This window comes from Rhinolophus sinicus, chromosome 16 (assembly GCF_057876585.1).
Source record: "Rhinolophus sinicus isolate RSI-liver-muscle chromosome 16, RSI-T2T, whole genome shotgun sequence".
NCBI lineage: Eukaryota > Metazoa > Chordata > Mammalia > Chiroptera > Rhinolophidae > Rhinolophus > Rhinolophus sinicus.
Window position 1 is genome coordinate 112390853 of NC_142516.1, and position 17308 is coordinate 112408160.

A 17308-nucleotide genomic window follows, 5' to 3' on the forward strand; every position below is an offset into this window, starting at 1 on the left:
CATATACATATACGTATACGTATATGTATACGTATATGTATATGTATATATACATCAAATCAATTCAGATGTATGAAACTATAAGTTGTGCTGTATACTCTGATAGAAAAGTTCAGGGAGTCACAAGAACAAACAAAGGAGGCCCAGAATCAGTCAAGGAAGTATTTGTCAACCTTAGCATATGACTTCGTGTGGAGCTTTGAAGGTAAGAGTTAACTTAGGTGGATGCCTGGGTGAAATGGGTGTATACCAAGTAGAGGAAACAGCATTTGCAAGGGTCCTGAGGAGGAGTGAAGAAACTCAACAACCAAAGAATCAAATGTGGCCAATTTGAGGAAGAAAGGAAGGAAGCGATTAGTGAAGATGAGGCTATAGTGTCTGGACACCTTGACTCTAAGGATGATTATACCGAAGAGCTCATCCAAGGATTAAGCACAGTCACACTTGGCATAGTTGTTATTTGTCTTCTTACAGATAAAGAGAAGTGGCACTGGCCTCTCCGGCAAATTAACTTTCTCAATGCCCAGAATTTCTACAACCTTAAGTTCACCACCAGCTAATCCACTGCCCTTCTTTTTCCTCACTTGGGTTGTAATTGAAGAGTTTGTCCAAGGCTTCCTGATCTTTGCCCCAATACTGTCCTGAGTGTAATGATTAAAGATGCCAGAGGCAGGGGGGAAAGGCTGAGATAGGGTGTTTGGTGGAGGGTACATTGGGAAGAGGAACCTTCCTTCTCAACTTTGACAGGTGAGGTGAGTTTAGGAAATTTAAGCCTGGGAAGTTGGATAGAGCATCTTTACTTTATAATGTGCAAATATGTGTTGAAGATGATTATATTGTATTAGGGATTTTTAAATAGTAACAATAATTCTAAATGATGAAAAAAATAAAAGCAATAGATGAAACCTGCTAAATATGAAGGACACATTTCTTAGTGATTTTCAATAGTTATTTTGAAACACGTACTAAATGGTTTAGGATTAGCCCTAAGTACTCAAAATTGCAATGCTTATATGCATTTTTTCCACAGGGTTCAACATAATTAAAAATGTATATATATGCACACACACTAAACTAATATATATATATATATATATATATATATATATATATATATATACACACACACACACACACACACACACACACACACAAACTCTAGTTTCCGCATCTGGAACCTAGATGACCACATACTACAGTGAGTTCAGGCTAGATGTTAATACTATGTACACATATACAGGCATGTGTTCACACACATGCACACACAGATCACTAGTAGCAAATTACAAGCAGGGGATTCTGACAAAGAGAGTATGTACAACTTGCCAGTGTGCATTCACAAAAATTTTAAAAAATGTACTAAATTTTTTGCACGAAATAAAATTGTGACTAAAGTGCACATTCCAGTTGGGGTAGGAGACCAAAATGCTGAAAGGATGAGTATTTTCTCCCCCCTTTCTCCCAATTCAAGACTGCATGTGTTCCTTGTCTGACCTCTGGGGGGCTTACTCCAGATGCCAGTGAAATGTAAAGTATGTAAAATATCGGATCTTTGAGGAGTATTTTTGTGTACTTACCAGGGGATTTCTGTGAAAAGATCTAACACATTAAATAATGGATATCTGATGGATACATTTCAGAGAAATAGGAAAATATTATTGGACACAAAAGAAAGCAGAGATATTTTTAAAGTGTATACTGTAAGAGATAAGGTAAGAAGCACTCTAGCGTCACAGTGTTTCTACCGTGTTTCCCCGAAAATAAGACCGGGTCTTATGTTAATTTTTGCTGCGATAAACCCGTTAGAGCTTATGTTCTAGGGATGTCACTCTGCAAAATCATGCTAAGGCTTATTTTCCGATTAGGGCTTACTTTCCTGGAAACATGGTATACCTGGAGCCCTAGCACAAAATAGCCCAAGACTGTTAGGACTTTGGAGGGCAAATCGCTGAGAAATAAAACCCCTTTTCCAAATCCAGGGCTGAGATTTGCATTCTAGTCTTTTGGGGTGCTTTGATTACAGGATGTTTTCTTCATTTATCTAGCTCTATTCTAGAATTACTTCCTTTTGATTTATTTCCCTTTTCATGACTGTATCATGAAGCATTAAAAAAAATAATAAATTAATAAGAAACGGGTTTACCTAATGGAAAGCCTGAAAGGGGTTTGCGTTCTGGAAGCAGCTCCGAAGTAGGCTCGGGAAGAAGCAAGTGGGAGACCAATTTCATTGAATCAGAACTGGGCTCTTTCCAGCCCAGATTTCAGGTTGAATGGGATGGGGTAGGGCAGCCGGCTTTAAGGTCATCTCTCCTGCAGGTTTGGGAAGCAGGTAGACTATCACTGAAAGACGGTGGCACTAGCGGTCAATTAATGTTTGAGAGCTCTTTTGGGGGAGAACACTAGCAGCAAAGCCATTGGCGCTCCGGAGCTTGTAGGTGAATGTGAAGCGTAACTGAGGCTTCCCAATCTGCGCCCGGAGGCTGTAGTGTGGAGACACCTTCTTCTTTCCCTCCGGGGGTTAAGCCCGCCCAGCCGCGGCGCTGGGTCCGCACCGATGGGGTGGGGTGGGGGGCAAACAGCTCCTTTTTCGGGAATCGGAGGAGGAACGGTGGGGAACGGTGGTGAAGCCTAACCGCCTAGCACTTAAAGCACCATTAAAAAAAATGCAAACTCGCATCTTCCGTGGCTAAACGGTGGCTGCGCGCATCTGAGCATCCCCCAGGGGTTAGGACAGGCAGCAAGGAGAGCAGAAGAGGAATCGGGGCGGGGTGGTGAAGGGGGCGGGAGCTGAGCCTTCTAGCCTGCGGAGCGGAGGAGGCTGCAGGGTCCGGGCGCACCAAGACCGCGGAGCTTGGTCACCGTGCAGGATTCGCCCCGCTTCCCTCGCTGCAGCCAGCAGACTGCGCGCCGCACAATCCCGGGGTCCGGGATTGTCCTCCCCACGCGTCCAGTGACTCTCGTACCCCAACCACGGCCCGAAGCCCTGGCGTCCTCTTGCTACCCCGCCCTGCCCGCGCTCCTGGGTGCCCGGGCAGTTATCCCCTCGCCCCCCTCCCGACGCGCACCCACCGGGCCATCCGCAGCCTCCGCCAGGCGAGCGCAGCCCCGCCACGCTGCAGCTGGAGCGACACGGGGCCGACCTCGCAGACTTGCGGGAGGAGGCGGAGGGGGAGGGAAGGAGGGAGGCGCGGGGAGGAGGACGGAGCTTGGAGGAGGAGGAAATAAATAAATAAAACAATAACCTCCGCGCCAATAAGAGCGAGGCAGAGAGAACGACGCGGCCAGAAAGCCACCAGCGCCCGTTCGCTCGCCTCTGAGAGGTTCTCCTTGCGCGCGCGTGTGTGTGCGTGAGTGTGTATTTGCTGAGACTGGACCTGGAAAGTTCAAACTAAACGTGTTGCTCCCGGCGATTGCTGAGGCCGCCGCGGAGGCTGCCCAACTTCTCCCCGCCAAGCGACTGGCCGTGTCAGCGTCCTTGGCGCGGCCGCTCGGCCCTGCGCCCAGGCGCGGCGGCGGCGGCGGCGGCGGCAGCTCCGCTCACCCGGGAGGGAGCCCGCCGCCAGGGCTGGACTCTCGCCCCGCCACCTCCAGCGACGCGCTCTGCTCAGCCTCCGCGCCTGGCCGCTGCAGAAAGGTATGTGGCACTTTCGCGAGCGGCTTCCATCCTAGCATATACAGCGTGTATTTTTGGCTGCCTAGATTCTTCCCTTTCCAGGAGTGGTCACCATTTGTCAAACTTTACCTCCACCTCGCACATGTCGGTGGCAGCCGCAGCTGCCCTCCCTGGCAACGTGGGCACCGTTTGCTGAAGGGAACCGAGTTGGGGGAGGGTCCGCTCGAAACGGTGTTTCCCGTCTGGACTAAGATTGCGTTCCTGAATAAATCGCAGGTCTTACTTTCCGGGGATGTCCTGTATTGTGATGTTCCCTCTGATGCTTGTAATGGTTTTCCTTGGCCCTTCTGCACGGAAGGACTTACAAGTTTGCAGAATAAAGGGACATGTTAAAGCAGGGGAAGTTTGCAGCCACTTGACTTGAAGAGAGGAGTAACCCTTTCTTTACAGTAGCAGCGGCATAGTGGCGGCAGGGACAGCGGCCTGGACGGTGGCGGCGGCGGCACGTTGTCCCGTCTGTGACTAGGTGCAGGAGGAAGAGAGTGGCTGCCTCGTCCGGGAGCGCGACACTGGAGCTGCTGCAGGGATGCTGCGGAGGAAAAATCTACGGGCTCCCGGATCGCTTTGTAAATCATGTCTGGAGAGGCATTAATTTCTTTTTGCGGTATTTATGGGCTTACTGATAGGCATGCTTTAAAAATCTAAAAAGTTTTATGCCTACGGCTTCCATTTCTAAATTAGATGAATGACTACAGGACCTCCAGGATAAATGTTAAAATCAGTAGGGTTGGAGCAGAGAGCAAACCTGCGATGAATAGCCTCCTTCCTTCTTGTTTGCCGGGTATCACCGACTGTGAAGTGTATCTTGTGTGCCTTATGTAGTATTTTAGTGACCACTGTAGGTTCTTAAATAATTATGTTTTTTACTGTGATATAAGAACTCTTAGTGGAACAAAAATTAGAAAGCCACAGTAAGTTTCTCAAGCAACGTGCTTGAGCCTTTTGAAGCCACCTGCTGAATTAGTTCATGTTACTTTTTAGAGGTTACCACTTGGTGCGGGCGATGTAGGCATATCCAGCAGATGGAGCAGTGGGAAACTGTAGTGGAACCTGCCTTACACTCATTTATCCCGATTCAATCACGATGATACCAAAAATTATATGGAACTCATTTTAAGAGAGACACTAGATTTTCTTTCTTATTAGAAAAAATATCATGTCAACTGAAATATAATTGGATTGCATCTGTAGAAATTTCAGTTCTTTAAGCTTTTTTCTTCCATAAAGCTTTTAAAAAGAAGTTTCTTGTACAGAACAGAGTCTGTGAACTGGTCCTATGGTTACACTTTGTGGGTGATTCACAGGCCATGGGAAACAATGCAGCCTGCCATAATAAAAGTCTTTTGTTATAATTTAAAAGACTGCCTAAACTTGTATTTTAAAATAAATAAACATGATCAGTTTGTATACTTTTTAGTAGTTTGAATGCAACTGAGTTTGTGTTTTACAAAGTTAAGATAGGCAGCTATACTTAGTTCTTGAAAATTTTTACTGTAGCTGAAATTGAAGGGTAAAAGTTGATAAAACTTTTTAGTCATTCTGGTGAATTGCTGGTCCTCCTTCCCAAGAATTACATGAGTTTTGAGAGTGCTGTGACCTGAGCACATCCATCATACTTTCAGATAGAGAGACAAACATCTTCAAAATCTACCTTTTTGTACCAACCTGTACGTCGGTAATTATTAACAATAACAAGGAGGAGAGAGTATCTCCCTTCCTACATAAATTTAAAAACTTTTTAGGCAGTCATCTTCTCACAATATAACTTTAAAGTTAACAGAGAAACATAGGCCGCCCATTTTACAGACAAATCAGCAAAGTCTTCAACTTCTTCGGGGCTTCGTTGCACTATTTTCAGGAAGGAGCTGGCTCTTCAGTTTGGTCAGTTCATCCCCAACCTCTTGCTGCTTTCCTTGTATTTTGCTGTAGATTTTATTGTGGTATAGAAGTATGCTTAATTAGTCTGGAAGAATCCAATTACGTCTTATTTTAATTTCATTATTTAGCAGTTTAAAAGTTACAACTGTGTACCAAATATTTTAAAGAACGAGAGGCAGATAGAATGCTTTTGAAAAACGTAGTATCAGTAATCATTAGAACTATACATGTTTTACATTGAGTGCATGTGTTTATAAAATACGTGATTGTTTTCTAAATCATCAGGTAATGTCTCTAGAAAAGTACTTAATTGTGCATTCTAAAACTATTTCCTTTACATTCGCAATATTAAGGAAGGCTTGAAACTCTCTATGTTGTAAAATACTAAAATTGCTTTTCTGAAGGAACTGATTTTATATCCTGCCTGTTGCCACGCAGATTAAATGATTATGGATTTTTCTAAATTTATAACATCCAAAGCTCCTCCACACATGCAAAAACAAAAAGATTTCAGTGTAAGTAAGGTGCTGAACATTTTAGACCATGTTTACATGTTTAACCATATGCGAAATAGACATTTACTAATATCTTATCACTATTGAACCTGTTAAATTCCTCAAGCATAACTATTATTTTAATTTAAAAGTCAGCTAGGAAGAGAGATGTTAATTTAGTAAAATAGGTTAGAAGTGAGTATATTATGGTCATTGCTGATGTGATATATACATTTTCAAAGAAAATCATGTGTGTTTATAGGTTTTTTCATACACTCAATTTCAATGAAATGTTGATAAAATTGATATAATTTGATATGCTATAGATATGTAGATAAATAAATTACATTTTGGAATTTTAAAAAAATTCCTTAATACTCTCTGTATAAGTATTGAGCTTCTTCAGTTAGTGTATGTGCTGTCAGAATCATATAACATACTACTGAAGTTGGGTTCAATTTTAAAGGGGGAAAACTTTGAATAGATAGAGATATAATAGCATTAAGGTTCTCAATAATAACAGTAGTGTTTTATATTGATGAATTTTGGAAACACATTAATTATTAATTTCTTAATCCTTATTTTTAAAACTACAGGATCACAGATGTGGTCTTTAAAAGTATCTATAAAATAGTGTGTCTGTTTTTAACCTAGGCCTGGTGACAATACTTGAAGATTGGCAATCACCAAGTGTTTGTACTTGTTATTATAGTGATGTTAATACACTTTCTGCATCATTTGTATCTTCATTTCATCTTATCAGGACTTTATTATGTTATAGCTATGTTAGGTAATTTTTTTCCAACAACATAAAATGTAGCTAGCTAGTGGCTTTAGACTTACACATATTTCAACCGAATAAAGCTTTTAAAAAACAAATAGAGGGATTGAGAGATTATGAAGAAGCAGTGAGTTTTGTTTTTCTCTACTAAATTATCTTCTAAGAGATAAAATATGTTTGTCAGTGAAGATGAAACAAAAGATGAAACCTTTTTATCCTTTAATTTCTATCTTGTCCTCGGCCTGTTTGACTTTACATTATATAAAGTATGACTGGATATGATTCACTTATAATTTCTAGAAAATACACTTATATTTGAAGCTTGGATTTTATTGGGGGTGGGGAAATCATTAGTTCTAAATTAGAAGAAAGAGTTTTAAGCAGTATCTATAAGAAAACCGCTGTGATATAGGAAAATAAGAATTATCTTGGATGAGCACAGCAGCTAAAAATGTATCTTGGAATATAAGTCTTAGCAGAAATGATGAGAATCTCGAAATTTATTTCAAGTGATATTTTCAATTTTGAGTATTACTCTAATCTTTATGTGTTAATGATGTATTGGATGCAAATACTTCTATATGCAAGAACTAATTTCAATCAGCACTCCCTTTTATAAAACTCTATGAAGAATAAATATACCTTAATTACACACACACACACACACACACACACACACACACACACACACTTCTGATATGAGTACAAATTTGCTCCTATGGATGGGTTTTATTTTATGTATTCTTTTTGAAGTTTCAGGAACTTTGCATGATTTCCTCTAAATGATTGAATCTACTGGTCTTTTACTGGACTTTTGTAATAAATATTGATCATCACTATATGACAAGTATCTTTGATGCTAACATCAGATTTAGAACATTATCGTCTAAAACAGGCAACTATTAGTTGGTTGAATGATAGAGTGGCATTACTAGTTTTGCATATGGCTTTAGAGATATTTGGTCATAGAAATATGACCGGGTAAACCACGCTATTATTCACCCAACTATCATAAAACTTGTGATTAACCCCTAAGTATCACATATTATGGCTTATTTATAATGTTATTTAGAGGTTCAAATCATTGGATAAGACAAACACAGATATTCCGTAGTAATGGTGGAAAAGGATCTTCCATGTTTGTATAGGACGTATTTTTAGAAGTTATTACTGTAAAAGGTAGATGAATCAAAAATTGGCATCAAATTAGTGAAAAATTAAGTATTCAGCAATCATTTATGATTTATTACTATAAACCTATCTTTCTAATTATTTTTTTTTCAAGAGGTAAGACATTTGAAAGGGATGGAGAAAACACAATTCAAAGATAGAAAGCATAATTTTGAAAGAATTCATGATATTATTAGAAGACAGTCTTTTTTACTAGTATTTACATTATGATAGCAATACATTTTATGATTTTTGACTGTTTTACAAGGCCCAATGTACAAAATAATCGTTTTCAGTTTTCTAATATGAGTATTTTAAAGGTTTTGAAATGTTTGACCGATTCTCAGAACTTAATTCCCAAAGTAATGGCAGCAATAATACTGTTGGCAAATTGAAAGGCTGAATAATGGTATTTCAAAGAAGTTCAAATTGATATTACTGCATATATATATATATATATATATATATATATATATATATATATAAAATCTGTGTTATGACTACTTTGCTAGTAATTTCATTAACAATGTAAATCATATCAGTGTCCTCTTCCAGCTCTCCATATTTAATTCAAGTGCAGTATGCTTAGGAATCTACTGGTCTTTTATTGGACTTTTGTAATAAATATCGATCATCACTATATGACAGGTATCTTTGATGCTAACATCAGATTTTGAACATTATCATGTAAAACAGGCAACTGAAAACATGGCTGTGGATCTATAGAATTCACTGAACTAGTGCTTCAGGTAAGTAAGAATGGAAAACATTCATTCACCAGCCTGTTACATGAGGGTGGGAGCAAGGTGAATGAGGACACCTGCTTAGACCATGGCTGTTTCCCCTCCAGTTTATACAAGTTAGTTAAATAAACTTGATTTTAACATTTTTAAAACCTAGGTATATTTAATGAAAGCTAATTAGGGTTACAGCATATCAGTTCATTAGTGGATTGTATCAGTACTTAATATTTTCCCCTTATAGTTCAATCAGTTATTCATTAAGTGTTAATTAAAGCAGGAATATTTATTCACATTACCTTTTTACAGTAAAACATATTTTAGCAACTATATGGTAATGTGAGCATGGGCTGGTTTTATATAGCTATCTACTAAAACTAAGAAGTTTTGATGCATTTTTCAGGACTTCTAATGTTTGGAAGATAAATAGTTCTGGATTTAAGCTGTGATTATATACAAAATTAAGAGAAGCATAAACAAACCCATATTTAAATAAATTTGACAACTAAAAATGACAAATAAGCTACATTGTGAGCATATGTATGTGTTTTAATTTTCTGTGTTAACTAGTATATACTATCGGTAGAATAGATTATCCTGAAAGGATAATGATATCTTGTTGAACATAGATTTAAAAATTATGTGTTTATATTATTGAAAAATAAATATGTCAAATTTCTTTGCATCTCTAAGCTATGTTCCTGAAGACGATGGTATTTACCTAAATTTAGAGAGCATCCGTAAGCTTGATAAAAATTATTTGAAGGATAAATATTAAATGCTCTGTTAATATTAGGCTCTTCTATCTTTGATCTGGTCTTATCATCAATTTAAAATAAAACTGATATTTTTCTTTCTTTTAAAATTCAAGTAGGTATAAAATAAGGAAAGAAGTTAACAACTGGAAACTGTTTTGTCAAGGATGTATTCTAATTTCTTCTCAGTGTCATAAAGTTGTTACTGTATTTTAATTTTATGTGTTATGTAAGATTACTTATGTGAAATAGGTTTGTGTTATGAACAAATTAAATTCCATAAAAACACCTTGTATTCTTATGTGTGATACATGTAGATACTGATTTTCAAAAATATGTTTATGTTTTGTATGTTTCATTATTTATATTGTACGTGTTTCCTCAGATATAGGTCAGAGAATTGTTTATTATTGTGAAGTTCTTCATTCACACTTTTAACGATACTTTCACATAGAACTTAATATTTTGCTCCTTAGATTAAAAGTCCAGTTGATAATATTTTAGTTATTGTCAATTCCATCTTACTTGATTCAAAAAATACATTAAAATCATATAAAGCGTTAACAGCCTTAAAATATTTTTCTAAAGTTATTTGTGTAAATCATGTTTGCTACATTTCTTTAAAAAATTATTGGTAACTAAATCAAACTAATTAAACGTTTAGTAATTTTAATGTAATTATGGGTCAGTGATATTTCTTTTGTGTTTATAGTCTACATCTTTAGAGATCCAGTAACAACATTTTTATTAAATGTTGTTTGCTATCAATAAGTTTGTGGGACATATTATGGTTTTTAAGATTTTACCTTGAAAAAAATTAACAATAATTAATTTGAACAAAAATGAGAAAAGTTGAGTTGTTGGCATACATATTTAAGAATAAATTTCAGATAAATGAAAAGTTTGTGTGACAACCTAATCCAAATAATAAAAATAATAGAAACATCAATATTTGGTTTTACAAATTTTGAGGAGAAATAACCTTGAAATAATTAAGTGCAGAAAACAGTGTTAATAAGAATCTTGAGTTTTCAAATCCCTGTTACTGATTTTGGTCAGATTTGTATCCAAATTGCCATTCTAATAATATTTATATAGAATCATTTACAGTTTTATTTTTCTTTTAATGTCTATTTCAACCAATATTATTTTCTACAATATTAGTAATTTCCAAGTTTGTTTTAAATTTGAAGTTATAATACTTAACAAAAACTCTCTTTTATTGATCCATTTAAATAAAAGTGTGTATGTACTGAGTACAATTGAGACAAATTATAATAACGATCATTCTTTTGAGAGAAAAAAAAATACAAAATAGAAAGAAATTTGAGATATCAATGTATTTTTGAAACAAAACTCACCCTCAAATTAGTTTTGGTATTAATTGTATATAAATAAGTTGATATGCCTAGTGCTCTATTTAATAGTTTAATATTAGACAAATGATATGTGAAAAATCTAGAATGAAAATGTAATTTTATGATGATGAAATTCTTTGCTTTTCTCAGTTTCTGTACTAGCTCGGTCATGTTATTTTCATTAATTTTATTTGAAATCACCTTTTGTTTAGCAACTCTACAATCAAAATGTTAAATATTTGCAGCTTCTGCTTTCCTACTTCAACCTTTCAAAAGTCCAGTGACATTATGGAAAGGTAATTTTTAAATTGTGTGACAAACACAAAGGTAATAACCGTAAGGGACAATGGTTTTGCTAGTTATACATAACTATCACTTAAAGAATTACAAATGATATATACATTTAAACATCATTCTGATGTTTCAGCCAATCCTATGTTGAAAGATGTATTTAATAATATTTTCCTTGACTAGTGTCAAATACTTTTACTCTCGTTTAAAATATAAAAAATATCCAAAATCTTTTAGTAAATGTGGGTAATATAAAATCAAGAAAAAAATATCCTTGTAGGCACAAAAGACATGACAAAAATCTTTAAGATTTCAAATAAACAGTCATGGAATAATGAATCAGAAGATACAACATTATACGATACCATAGCTACACAAAAGAACCTCTACCAAAACGAATAGAATATATTCCTAAGGCAGCAGCTCTAATCTTATTGACAGGGTTAACAATAATCTAGGAGATAAATGTTTTTAATGTGCGTGGAAAACACCCGGACAAACAAAACCAGAATCCAAAGGGCAAAGTTTGGTAATCCTCATAAGGATGCCCTTCTGGGAAGAAGGTGGGTGTCAGCTGAATGCTTGGTGCAGCGGGCTTGCTCGGGCTGATGGCATTAGCAGCATATTGTGTAAATAAAATAATATATTCTAATTCAGTGCTCACCAAGCAACCTTCAGATAATCTGTTTCCTCCTGTGGCATTTTTTTTCTTTCTTTTTTTTAGGGAAGGTGGGTGGGAGACTCTTATACAGTGAAGGCTAGAAGCTGTTGTATTTCTGTTGTAAATTAATAAATTGGCATATTGGGTTATACATTTCATTTCCTTGTGAGCGTTGTCAGTGTAAGTAGCATCCTCATGTCTAATTAGCTCTGCAATGCGGACACGTACAGTAAGGAAAACCTGCAAGGCCAAGTTCACCAAAGTAGTGCCACTGTGGAGCCATGTCCATCAGTGAGAACTTTTCTTTCAAAGACTACAGAGACAAATCCTGAGTGCAAGAGTACTGCTGCCCCTTATTAAAGGAGCATGAATATAAGGAAAACAAATTACTCAGGAAACAAAAAAAACAAAAAAACAAAAAAAAAAAGGAAAAAGAAACGTTGGGAGAACTAACAACGATACAGAATGAAATATACTTCCAACAGAAACATTCATATTGTGACGTTTATTGGAGCTTACACTCACAGAACCAAATTTCAGTTTTGGAATATAGCTTTAATGTTTGCTAACTGAAAATTTAAAAGAAAAGCCACTTCTTATAATTCATTGCTAACTCACTCTATGCATTTTTCTACAACTTTTAAATGACTTGCCTTTATATTTTTAAGAATTTTCTTTACTTAGGTATTTTGAACTGGTTCCTCATTATAAGTGCTCTTTAGTGTTCCTTTATATGATTATGCTTAAACCACAAGTTTCAGTGTTCCTTTTGTGACATCTGAAACAATTCTCAACTATAATAATGCACTAAAATGCAAAATACGAAACAGTTGTATGAAAAGATAAATATAAGTGACATTACAATGTGTTTATATATCATATAATTTTAATTTTGTTTATTGTGATATATTTATCATTACATCTTAACATATACCTTTTAAATGAAAAATATCCAAACCATTAAATATCTTTCTACCACAGCAGCATTTTAGTGGCCACGTATTATTTACGGATTTAACACAAGTTATTTAACAATCTCTTATAGTTGGATATTTAGATTTTGTTTTGTTACCATTTTCATAATAGAAAAACAACTAAATGAACAGTTTTATTGTTGTTTGCCACTTTGTTGAAATCTAAATCATTTATTTAAGATAAATTCTCCAAAGTGAAATTATTATGTCAGAGGGTATGCCTGGATGTTTTTGATTTTTTAAATAATATAATGCAATAGCTTTCATAAAAGCATGCTCTTAAATAATTGGAACCACTGTGCTATTATGGTGGATTCTTAAGTAAATCATTCTTTGAAAAAACTTATTTTGATATTTTATTATAGACATAATACCAATCTCAGCTGCCACAAGCTGAGATTTATTTTTGAGTCAAATCTGTGTTATCTTGGGTGGATTACTTAATATCTCTCAGCTCCAATTTCCTCATCTATAAACCAAGGAGTTTGTAACAATTCTTAAAAGAACATTGTCAACACAGACATTTTTGTTATTCTAACTCTACTTCTGTTTTTTTTTTTTTTTAAGTGTGTAGGAATAAAAATAAATCTGTATGTTTCCATGGTTTATCAGCATTAACTCATGCCAGTTGCAAGACAGCAATGTTTTTTTTGCCATTTGTCTTACAGTAATATTTAATAATCGGGCCAATTATTTGGACTGAAGCTCAAATTAGCCTGTGAGTTAACATTCTGTAGCTTTCCTCGGGTAAACAATTTCTTAGCTGACTGCATAATATTTTGGAATATAAGCACATAGATAGTGGCACATATATCTCCATTTAATTTCCTATGTTATTTCATCTTATTTCTGCTGTGGAAATATAATGTGTGTGCGTACACATGTTTATTCTTGCACAAACTTACACAAATCCTGGTAATACAAATCCAGATATACTTCTAATTTATGAAGTTTAAAGATATTTAAGTATTTGTTACTTAATTTTAAAAATGTCTGTTCCAAATCACTTTAAGTTTCCAGAAAAAAAAAATAATGCTTTCATTATGTTTAGCTATTTCTATAGCTTAAATAAATTTTAGAAGTACTTAATACATATGTATTAAATTAACTTATGAATTAGATTTGCCTTGTTTGTTGCTTTAAATCTAGTTTCCTTGGCACCTTGCCTGAACCTGATCATCTAGGGCCGTATTTTCAAAAATAATCTGTTTCCTCTTTCAGTGCCTCGCTTCCTCATGATCTGTAAAAAATGCTCTGCCTCTCCAGAGGTTTTTACTTTTAAAAGATCATACGAAAGTTTGGCAGTGTAATTTTGAAATATATTTGAGGCTCTTTGTGAGGAATATCTTTTTTTTATGATTGTAGAAGATATTATACAGTGCTTCCTAAGTCCTTCTTATCTACACTTCGGTCCTCTAAACCAAAGTGTGTGTGTGTGTGTGTGTGTGTGTGTGTGTGTGTGTGTGTGTGTGTATGTACGCAAGTGCATACAACCTATCAAAAATGAACACTTACACGAATCATGCAGTTTTTCTTAGTTTCCATCCCTAGTCTTCCATTCTAACTCCAAGCACATACACAGTAGGTGAAATAGGAATCATAACAGGTCATTGATCCCTGCCATCATGACTTAGATCCTTTATAGCAGAACTTTGAGAATGTGTTCTACCACTAGATTAAATTGTATGTAAAGTATGTAACTGGAGAGAAAAAAAAAAGTATATTCCAATTAGCTGCAATTAAACGGCACTTTAAAAAGTGTGTTCTTTACATTTATCATATAAAGACTGTTGATGTATGTACATATGGGGACAGAGTCCCAGAGAGCAGTTCCCAGGCTCTCGGCCTCACATGGAAAGGTGCTGGCTCGGTTCTTAGATTGCCATCAGCTGTAATCAGATGGCCATCCGCTGTGGCTGGGTGGCCATCAGCTGTTACTGGTTAGCCATTAGCCACTAATATAACTGCCGTGGCTACACAGGCAGGTTGGTTGGTTGGCAGAGAAGTGGACAGCAGCTAGCAAGGGGGGTTAGAAAGCATGGATAGTGGATTGCGGATCGTGTGGATCCTACTTTCTGTGTCTCCCCCATCCGTCAGCAAGACTGAGGTGCAGGAAGACCCCTCATTGTGGTACTGGCGGATGTTTGCTTTTGTGTCTCGGCCAGCCGCCATCAAGAATATAGTGGTATGAACCACCCCCATCCGTGGCTCCACTGGTGTTCCTTTTTGGCCTCACCAAATCTAGCATTCTTGTGCGGGGTGTGGGAGCTGAGACCCTGCATTACAGTAGACATAAAATTAGAGAAAAATCTTCAGCAGCAGACAAATTTTGGATCCATCGTGGTGTAATAACTCTGATTGTCTGCTCTTTTCTTATAGAGTCAGCAAACAGTGACAAGTTTCCAAAGTGCATGGTAGAAGTCTCAGGTAAGAGTCCATGGGAAATTAGGGGGAATCCTAGGTCCTTAGGTTATTCACTGTCCGCTTTTGGTCACTTTTACTGCTGTTCTTTTGTTGTTGTTTCCACTAGATTTTTTTGTTTCTGTTTTTTGGTTTGTTTTTGTTTTTTCTTCCTTACCTGATTATATTGTCTTTCTTAACTAGAGAAATTTAGAGGCTGTGGGCTGGCATAAATTCCAATTAGGCTAAAGAAATCATAGGAGCCTTTCTTTACCTTTGAGTTCATTGCCTTTTATGGACTACCTCACTTAAAGAAAAATAAACACAAATGATAACAGGTTAGTTTGTAAATTAAGTGGTCAAGGCCTGAACGTTTTTTAACAATTTTCTTCTAAACATCCTCAAATACTGTGTGTGTTCTTCCTAGCAAAAGCTGGAGACCTGGTTTTTCAATATACAATATACATACTAAAGGAATATATATATATATATATATATATATATATATATATATATATATATATATATATATATATATACATATATTCCTACAGTTTCCTTTATTCCTTTAACCCCTCTGTTTCCTGTTTTGGAACTGAATGAATTTTTATTCCTTAACTCCCTAAAATAAAATCATATGACACTAGTATTATAGTTAATTGTACTTAAATGCATGTGAGTTTCAGGCAATACATTCTTTTCCCTATTTAAGTGACTAAACCTTTTACTAAGAAGTTTGTCTCTGGGCCATTAATTCCATAGTCTCTAAAGTCCAACATCTGGCTTGACCCACACCTTGTCTCCTTTGCCAGAAGACAGGTCACCCTCTCCCTTCCTGTTTTTTTGATCACCCCACCCTCTCCTACACTTACCCTTAAATGCTGAGGTCACTCTGTTCACTTCCCTTGTTTGAGATTTCATTTCCTTCCCAGCATCTCACCCACAGCATTCTGTCCTTAGGGTGATCATCCACATTATCATTTTCAGTAAGTAACTAGGTGAATGTGAATTTAAGTATAACTTAAAAATACTTTCCAGCACTAGTGCAGTTCACAGAATTAGGGATTTGGGGCAAATTAAAAGGTAGCGTTTGAGTTTTTCAGTTTTTCTATGTGGTTTAAAGAATGCAATGACTATTAAAAGAGTCACGAAAAATTGTTAAAATCAGTTTTTGCAGATGCTAGAGAAATACAAAATCATCAATACGATCAATAAGAAAATGTAAATTTTTTGTTCTATGTCTTTTTTCTCATCAACATATAGCATAATTTTTCATTTGCATATCATCAAGTGCATGCCATATTCAATGAACCGTTCTTTTATTTGTCAGAAACATTAAACTTACTCCTCTAAAGGCATTGTTTGATCAACAGTACACTTCCACATGTCTTGTCATTAAGTTTCCTTAGGCTTATATCGTCTCAGAGCCCATTCAAAACTTTAAAAAAGGAAGCAGTTTGCTCTAGATCCACTGAGTCAACCAAATTTTAAAAGACAAAGTCATGTTACTGCAACCTAACATTCATGTATTTTTGACATTTTTGTTCAGGTATTCCCCCAAATTTTGTTTCCTTGTTTCAGTTCATTAGGAAGTCAATCATAAGAAATTTTTGATTATATCTTTGAGAAATGTAAAGGAACAGTACTGCTTTGAAGGAGATCAAAGCACTGAAAGAAATACCGACAGAGATGGTGGCTTTGTTGGTTTCCTAGGGCTGCCTTAACAAATGGCCACAAACTGGTGGCTTTAAAGAATAGAAATTTATTCTCTCACAGTTCTGGAGGCCAGATGCTTGAAATCAGGTTGTCAGCAGCGTTGAATCTTTTTGCAGGCTCTGAGAGGGAATCAGTTCCATGCCTCTCTCTTTGATGTTCTTTAGTTTGTAGACGCATCACTCCCCTCTCTACATCCATCTCTGTATGACTTTTCCTTCTGGTTTCCCTCCGTGTCTGTGTCAAATATCCCTGTCTTCACTCTTATTAGGATGCCAGTCATTGGATTTAGTGCTTACTCTAAGTCCAAGACGATGTCATCTTGAGATCCTTAACTTAATTACGTCTGCAAAAAAAACTTTTTTCCAACTAAGGGCACATTTATAGGTACTGGGGATTAGGAATTTGACATATCTTTTT

At 36.2% G+C, this 17308-nt stretch overlaps 1 protein-coding gene across 13 annotated transcripts in view; it reads left to right on the plus strand.

The window, feature by feature from the left end:
• The first annotated feature begins 3322 nt into the window (after window positions 1-3322).
• The window catches only part of TENM3 (teneurin transmembrane protein 3), a 2441918-nt gene continuing 2427932 nt past the window's right edge, over window positions 3323-17308 (plus strand). For 5 of the 13 annotated variants that reach the window (XM_088793202.1, XM_088793205.1, XM_088793208.1 and 2 more), the window contains exon 1: window positions 3323-3634. The gene's annotated coding sequence lies outside the window, so the exon portion shown is untranslated. The remainder of the gene's footprint in view (window positions 3635-17308) is intronic. The other 8 variants (XM_088793206.1, XM_088793210.1, XM_088793209.1 and 5 more) reach the window with 5 other exon arrangements.